We start from the raw sequence: 8,885 nt of genomic DNA on the forward strand, positions 1-8,885 counted from the left end.
ACTTTGTTGAAATAAATGGATTACACTGCGGTACTTTCCTGTTTCATATTGTCGCGGGTCAGGACTGTTTGGGTTTTGTTTGACAGCTACGTGCTGTTGTTCCAGGCGGCAGCGTTACGGTTGCCATGGTTACATGGCGACACTATCTCTCTCTCTGCGACTGTGTGCTTCCTGGGTGAGAGAGCGCCTTTTCGTTGTTGTTGTTGTTGTTGTTGTTGTTGTTGTTGTGCTAAGCTAACAGGCAGAATGCTACAGGTATAGCTCTAAAGAATGTAGCATCATGGGCAGTGTAGTCCGTGCTGCAGGGAGAATGGACTGCCATACACGTTATGGGTCTGTGAGCGCGAGGAGGGAGAAAAAGGGGAGTGGAAAGGTACGAGTTGTCATCGAGCAGAAACGGGAGCTGGAAGCATGTAAATATAATAACAACCACTGCAGCCAAGAAGAGAGCCTGACGAGCCCAGTTGTAAGTAAGCTATTAAGACTCGACTGTACACTGTGTTCCTGTTTTCCTCCGAAAACAACAAGTTCCGTTGGAGCAGCCTTTCAACGCCTCTCTCTGTCTCTCGCAAGAAAGTTGACCCACACAACAAAGTAAAGCTATTTTTGGGCTACGAGCCGACAGGGACCCCGCCGTATTAGTCAGAGGTCCCTTTACTACAGTTCGGAGTCGCGGACCTTCAGTAATAGTAATAAATCACCCAGCAATAGTACATTCACGTTGTTGTAAAAAGCACGATAATATATTAAGTAATCCAAAGTATTCAGAATACGTTACTCTCATTGAGTAACGTAACGGAATACGTTACAGAATACATTTTGGGGCATGTATTCTGTATTCTGTAATGCAATACATTTTAAAAGTAACCTTCCCAACACTGTTCGCAGACGCCTTTGTGCAACCCACCTCCTCATTACGGGGCGATATTTCAAACTCTGCCACTCTGTGTTCCTCCGCCACTGCCTCGTTTGAGCTTTGGACCAAATGCATTCTGGGATATTGCATTTCGTCATTTCGAGCTGATTGGAGACCAGAACAGCCAATCAGATTTTTTTGCATCCAAGTCTGTGATTGGCTGGTTTTGTGGCACAAATATAACGGTGTAGAGAAAGAGTTGAATGCGCACGGGCAGAAATGTTGAGAGCGCGAGCGACACATTGCGAGCGAGTGCAAATGCAACAACTGAGTGAGAGGGGCTGCTGGTGTGTGTGTGGATAATAGCAAACACTGAAATACAGTTTTTGCACGCAGGAATGAATTTTGTTCACTCAAATTCAGCTTTTCTTCGCTCAAAATAAATTTCTCCTCAAAAATGCAACACTTGCACCTGCAAACTTTTTTTACGTGCGCTCAAATTTTTTTATACGTGCGCTCAGAATAGTGGCACAAAAATAACGCCATAAAAGTGGTAGGAGGAAGGAACCAGCAAGACGGTCATGTGTGCCCAGCGTTCACCGATGCACTTGGGAAGTGAAGTCAAGCCAGCATCATTCAAACTTATGCTACTACAGCTGTTGGTGATGTTGGTTGTTATAGAAAGTAGATGACACAGAAGACGGTCGATACTGCATGTGATGCTGCTGCAGATGGGTGAGAATGCAAAAATGTAAAAATGTAACGCTGTGCATTTCAACACGAGAACAGTCTGAGGAACAATGGAAGAAAGAAGTCTGATACACTCTGTTGCCTTTCACATCTTGCAAATGGCAGCAAGTACCATGCCACTCTGCAGACGCTGTTAAATATCAGGCTGAGAAACATCAAAGTTCTAGATTTGATTTGGACCAAACAACTGTAGGTTCTGTAGAAAGAATTGGATCCATGGAAGAACCAGATTCTAGGAGTAGACGGATCTGTTGCTATTAAGGGAGTTTTGACTTCCCACTGTCGCCAAAGTGCTTGTTCATAGCAGTCATATGATTGTTGGGTTTTTCTCTGTATGTGTTATTCTAGGGTCTACTTTACAATATAAAGCACCTTGAGGCGACTGTTGTTGTGATTTGGAGATACATAAATAAAACTGAATTGAGTTGCACTTTTGGTATCTGACACAATGGGACACCTTCAGAACCCGTGATCGGTGGGTGGCTGTAGCTCAGGTGGTAGAGCCTATAAATCAGAAGGTTGGTAGCTCGATCCCTGTCTGCTCAGTTCAGATACTCTTGGGCAAGATATTAACCACAAGCTGTTCTCTAATACGCCCATCAGAGCGCAAATGTTAGATAGAAAGCACTTATCTAGAAACAGCAGAGAAAAAAAGTAACTGTTTGATTGAAGCAAGTTGTGTGGAAAAGTGCTGCATAGAACCAGTCCAGACCGGTTTCACCATCGATCTGTTATTAATATATTTACGGGTCAACATCCAGGTTTTTTCCAACCAAAGCAAACATGTAAAATACTTTATTACTATAAAATAATTAAAGATACAAATCTATACAAAAGTAATGAGCAACAATTTAAAATATGTATAACTGGCTAATGGGAGACAACATTCGATGAATTTATTATCCCTACTCAAGCATCCTCAGTATGACTATTGCTTTAGTGAAGGGTGTTAATGTGGAGAGGGTCCCTACATTTCATTGTGTGTGACAAGTAGTTATATCCTAAGTAGACGTTTGCTGGGGCCCTGCTGGAGTCTCCAGATGCCTGCTGAAAGAAGGAACACAATGTAGACGAGCCCCTGACAGAACAGGGCCCCTCTGAATTATCACTCCACTCCCCCTGGCTAATTAAAATTTTGCTTGTAACTTATGTCAGCCATTTGAAGGCTGACAATTCCCTAACCTCCCCCTCATTTTAATTTGTGGCACGTGTGCATACATTGTTACAAAAAGGAGTGGCAGTGATGCCCAGCACAAATTGAATTGTGTTGTTAAAATTTCTAAATGCTCCTTCTTGGTGGGAAGCTGGCTTTAGAGCTCGTCACTCTGCTGACCACGACTCGATTGATAAATGCCAGGGATTATTTGTCAAAGAAACTAGACTGCCCCCAGTAGGATCCCAATATGGTTCATTTAGACTCCCACCGGGTTTAGACTGCCTGTAGAGAGGAGACGCTACAGAGACCAGTTGATGCCTGAAGCTTGCTTTCTATACTGGTTAGTGTGCTGCAAAAGGAAATGGCTAATTCCTGTGTAGTGGAATAAATCAGCAGGGAAAGGTTTGCTCTCTCTGTCTGTGTGTGTGTGTGTGTGTGTGTGTGTGTGTGTGTGCATCTGTGTGTGTGTGTGTGTGTGTGTGTGTGTGCATCTGTGTGTGTCTGTGTGTGTGTGTGTGTGTGTGCATCTGTGTGTGTCTGTGTGTGTGTGTGTGTGTGTGTGTGTGTGTGTGTGTGTGTGCATCTGTGTGCATCTGTGTGTGTGTGTGTGTGTGTGTGTGCGTGTGTGTGTGTGTGTGTGTGCATCTGTGTGTGTCTGTGTGTGTGTGTGTGTGTGTGCGTGTGTGTGTGTGTGTGTGTGTGTGTGTGTGTGTGTGTGTGTGTCTGTGTGTGCGCGCGCGCGCGCGTGCATTGCTGGCATATGTGCTCATGTCTACAACACAGAGAGAAAGGAGAAAATGGAAAGCCAACTAAAAGTAGGAGAAAAATTTGAGAGACAGCGTGTTTATGTGTGTGTGAAGCTAAAGTGCTCTAGAGGAGGAGTGAGGGTGATCAAGGGTTCAGCATGTGATTGGCTCAGCTCAGCTGGAGGAGCTTTTAGTCCATTTCCCAGCAGCCTCTAGGACAGATGCACTGCCCTGAGCCATAATCTGTGTCTTGCTTCAAATGACAAATGGCACAGTGTAGTATATTGCATTATATATTAAGTACCAGCAGTCAGTAAGTTATAAGATCCTGCTGCTGCCTGCAGCACTTGTCGCTCACTAAGCAGACTGTGTTTTACAACAGTCAGTTAGATCCAGACCACAACCTGCTACTAAATCCTGTCCTGTTTAGATGAGTCATTTGTCTTTGGACCTGTGGGAGAACATTGGGCAGTTTTTCTAACCGTTTGAAGCCCTATTTGTAATAACAAACTAAGCAATTGTAATCCCAATTATTATTAGAAAATAATAATAATTTGTTGTCACGGTAAGAATTTATTGTTCGATTTACAGCCGTGCACTTTGTATTTTCTCCAGAAAAATTCTTTTGGCAGGCAACACCTTAATGTTTTTTCTTAAGTCTACATGAAAAAAGATTGGGGTCTGAAAACGACCACACTCAGATTATTCATTTAATGGACATATGAATAAAATCCCAGACACACACAAACATCTCTTATCCAGAATGAGGGCTACATCTCTCAGTATCAGACACAAAAAGATAAAAAGAACAAAACCATTTAAAAACAGTATTAACCAAGCCTGAGCTGCTTGTTCTTTCATGGTGTTTATTTTCATAGTTAGCTGCCTGCAAGACTTTGATGATGTTATCACTGACTGAATGACTGAAATGCCATCAGGTCAAACGGTTCTGGTTCAGTCTGAAGGAGACCATATCCTTTAAAACTATACTTTCCTGGACATAAATGACCTGCCATGTAAAAAGCCACCACACGTGCAGCTTTCTTAGCAAAAACACCACCTACACTTAGACCATACAGCTCTTCTGCACCATCAGTTTAAATCTGAAAAATGATTGTTTTATTTTAAACATATGTAATCCAGTTAATGAATAATGAATCATGTTAATTATACTCTATTTTCCAAAGAGATATATTCTATACAATTATTCTGAATTATGTTATAAACCACATAACATATAAATAATTATAAATAAGTAAAACAATATAATTATGTAAATGGGCAGGAAATAATTTTTATAAATAATACTTACCTCCAGTGGTAATGTGACGAGTCATGTTTGACCAGGACATGTCCTTCAACGCACATATTAAACAAATATGTAAGACTGCGTTCTTCCATTTGTGCAACATCTCTAAAGTTAGAAATATCCTGTCTCAGAGTGACGCTGAAAAACTAGTTCATGCATTTATTACTTCCAGGCTGGACGACTGTAATTCATTATTATCAGGATGTCCTAAAAACTCACTGAAAAGCCTTCAGCTGATCCAAAATGCTGCAGCCAGAGTCCTGACAGGGACTAGAAAGAGAGAGCAGATTTCTCCTGTTTTGGCTTCCTGTTAAATCCAGAATTCAAAATCCTGCTGCTCACATACAAGGTCTTAAACAATCAGGCCCCATCTTATCTTAATGACCTTGTAGTACCATATCACCCTATTAGAGCACTTCGCTCTCGCTCTGCAGGCCTACTTGTTGTTCCTAGAGTATTTAAAAGTAGAATGGGAGGCAGAGCCTTCAGTTTTCAGGCCCCTCTTCTGTGGAACCAGCTTCCAGTTTGGATTCGGGAGACAGACACTATCTCTACTTTCAAGATCAGGCTTCAAACTTTCCTTTTTGGTAAAGCATATAGTTAGGGCTGGACCAGGTGACCCTGAATCCTCCCTTAGTTATGCTGCAACAGGTCTTTTCTGCTGTGGTGTAGGTCCCTCCTACGATTCACTCAGTGTTTTCTGTACATTCATCTTGTTCACTCTGTATGTGCTTACACACTTCACTGCGTTTAATGATTAGTTATTATTAATCTCTGACTCTTCCACAGTTTTTTGTCCTGTTTCTCAACCATCATGCCAATAGGTCATGGCAGATGGCCCCGCCCCTCCCCGAGCCTGGTTCTGTCGGGGGTTTCTTCCTGTTAAGAGGGAGTTTTTCCTTCCCACTGTCGCTAAATGTTTCCTCAAAGTGAGTCATTTGGGTTTTCTCTGTATTATTGTAGGATCTTTATCTTAAAATAAAAAACACCTTGTGTCATGGTACTGGGTCTATTACCCCGTGTTTTCTAGTTCTGGACATTATGTTGTTTTTAATATTCTATGTGATTCCTAGGTTCATGGTTATTGTTTCGTCATGTTTAAAGTGTGTTTCATTAGCCTTCAGTTCTTGGTGACCTTAGCTCTCGATCAGTGTCTAATCTTGTCCTGTGTTTAGACGGTCTTGTCTCAGTGGTTACTCTTGTCTCCAAGATACTAACCCCAGGTTGGCCTACTGGTGGTGGTCAGAGGGCCCGGTGGCGCCAGTGTCCGGCAGCCTCGCCTCTGTCAGTGCGCCCCAGGGCGGCTGTGGCTACAATGTAGCTGCCATCACCAGTGTGTGAATGGGTGGATGACTGGATGTAGTGTAAAGCGCTTTGGGGGCCTTAGGGACTGAGTAAAGCGCTATACAAATGCAGGCCATTTACGTCAGAGTCTCTGTCTGTGTGTTTCCTGTCTTATTTTGATAGTCTCTTGTTTGTTCCTGCTGTGTTCCCTTACGTGTCCATGCCCTCGGTACCTGAGTGTGTATTTAAGTCTTTGGTCTCCCTGTGTTCGTTGTCGTATCGTCCACATTAACTGTGTTCGTGTGTGTTGTTCCTTTGTTTTTGCCGAGTCTTAGTTTGTAGTTTATCTTTTGTTTGTTTCTTTTAGTGTTTCTTTGTACTTCATTTTTAGTATCACGGCAAATAAATCTACCTCTTCAGTTTATTTCTCCCACCTCTGACTCCTGCGTTTGGGTCCTACCTTTGTCTGCCGCACAGCGAGCCTTGACCCGTTGAATCGACTGCTGTTATAATTTGGTGTTGTATAAATGAAATTGAATTTTTCTCAATTAAGGACCCAAGAAGGAGAATTGTGCATTTAAACATGTTGGAAACCATTTTAAACAACTTCAGATTCGAAGATCAGAGTTCAAACAAGTCGTATATTCAGATGTGTCACTACTTTCTGAAACTGTCGTCCTCAGATGACAGGATTGGTTAGGATGTTCAGGAACAACCTAGGAACCACCAAGGCTTAAGCCTGTCATGGACTGGTTAATACTTGTACAGCTGCTGTTATTGTGTATATATTTATTTATATTTCTTCATACATTCTTATATAGTTCTATATTGTGTATTTTGTTGTACAGTTATTTTATTTTCAACTTTAATTTATATATTTTATCTTATTCTTCCCAGTTAAATTTACCCTTCATTCTAATTTGTGTTGTACAGTTATTTCATTTTTAACCTTAATTTATATTTTATTCCTTCCTAGTAAAATTTACCCTTTTTTATTTTTCATATTTATTTCCTATCTTATTCATAGCCTTTTCCTTTTTTGTTTTCTTTAGGTCACGAGCAGTTGTCCAAGCATTTCACTACATATCGTACTGTGTATGACTGTGTACGTGACAAATAAAATTTGAATTTGAATTTGAATTTGAATTTGACTGGAAAACGCTGAAACACCAGCAGGAGGTGGCTGTAGCTCCTGCCTTGGACAAGGCACTAAAACACTAACCTCAGGTCGCTCTCCGATGCACCCATCGGAGTATGAGTGCACATGAAGAAAGGAAGAGCAAAGAAAAAAGTGCTTCTGCAAATGGGTGAATCAGGCAAGTTGTCTGCTTTTCCACATACATGAACTCAAGTGGCATCCCAGTCCATAGGGTTTAATATCATGTTGTTCCACAATTTGCAGCTATAATGGCAACTTTTCTGGCAAGGCTTTCCTCAAGGTTCAGGAGCATGTTTATGGGAATTTTTAACTATTCTTCCCAATATGTCTGTGAAGGTTCTCAGTCATCCAGGTCATCGTAGTCTAAGGAGCGTGGAAAGAAAAGCGTCTGGACTTCTTTAAGTTGCTTGAAGACGTTTCATTCGAGAAGCTTCTTCAGTTCAAGGGTCAAATGGTGAAAAGTCCCAGATTTAAGCCCTTTGAGAGTCTCTTGGGGGAGACATTATAAATGGCAGACATAAACCTTAGAACTGAAGAAGCCTCTCAGATGAGAGGTGAAACACAACTTAAAGAAGTCCAGACGCTTTTCGTTCCAAGCTCCTTAGACTATTCTTCCAGAATCCCATTTTTGAGGTCAGACACTGATGTTGCACAAGAAGGACACAGTCGCTGCTCTAACTCAAGCCAGTTAAGTTCTTCCATGTGTTTTTGGACTTTGTACAGTGGTGTGCAGTCATGTTGGAACAGGAAGGGGCCATCCCCAAGCTGTACCCACAAAGTTGGGACCATGAAGTTGTCCAAAATGTCTTTGTATGCTGAAGAATTAGTTTCTTCCGGAAAAACACCCCCACACCATAATGGCCTCTCCACCAAACTTTACACTTGGTAGAGCACTTTCAACGTTGCTACTTTTTAGAAAAACAAAACAAAAACAAATATAAAATAAATAAAACTGGAATCTGTTTGTGAGTCTGTATTTACAGTAGTAAAGAAAGAAGAAATATACTTACAGTGAGTAGTCCACACTTTTGGTTTTAGGTGTTAGTTTAGTATTTAGTGGCTGTTCAGGAATTACAGCCATTTTCATAAATAGTCTCCCAATTTAAACTGTAATTTTAAACATAAGGTCCAAAGAGATGTTAGTGCAAGTGATATATCATTGTCTAAGTTCTAGACTTCAGCCAGTCATTGAATGAAAAACATTTGCATCCACGTTTTGGAAAATAACTTAATTTTGAAGTTCTGAAAATGGGGTTTGTGTTTAAAATGGTTGTAATTACTAAAGAGTTAATGCAAACATTTTGTAAAACCTATTAAACCCTAAACCACATGCTGATTATTTTATTTACAATCCACTGTGGTGCTGTGCAGAAGAAAAACGTTATCTTCCTAATTCTAAATACTGCGGCGGTGCCATGCTTTCTTTGCCATGCTTTTAAAATCTTAGAAACGTGTATAAACAAATACTCACACTGGATGTCAGAACCCGACACACTCAGATCTTTTCAGGTGTTTATATGCACCTGCTGCATGTCATTACATGTTGTCTTCTTTCTAACATTGTTTATTATATGTCATTGTCTCTTCTCTTTCTCTTCATCCCATATCCGTCTGTCTGTCTGTCT

The sequence above is a fragment of the Mchenga conophoros genome, linkage group LG12 (assembly GCF_057382185.1).
Source record: "Mchenga conophoros isolate Kocher_MC1m ecotype Shallow Benthic linkage group LG12, M_conophoros_male_GT1.1, whole genome shotgun sequence".
In the NCBI taxonomy this organism is placed as follows: Eukaryota; Metazoa; Chordata; class Actinopteri; order Cichliformes; family Cichlidae; genus Mchenga; species Mchenga conophoros.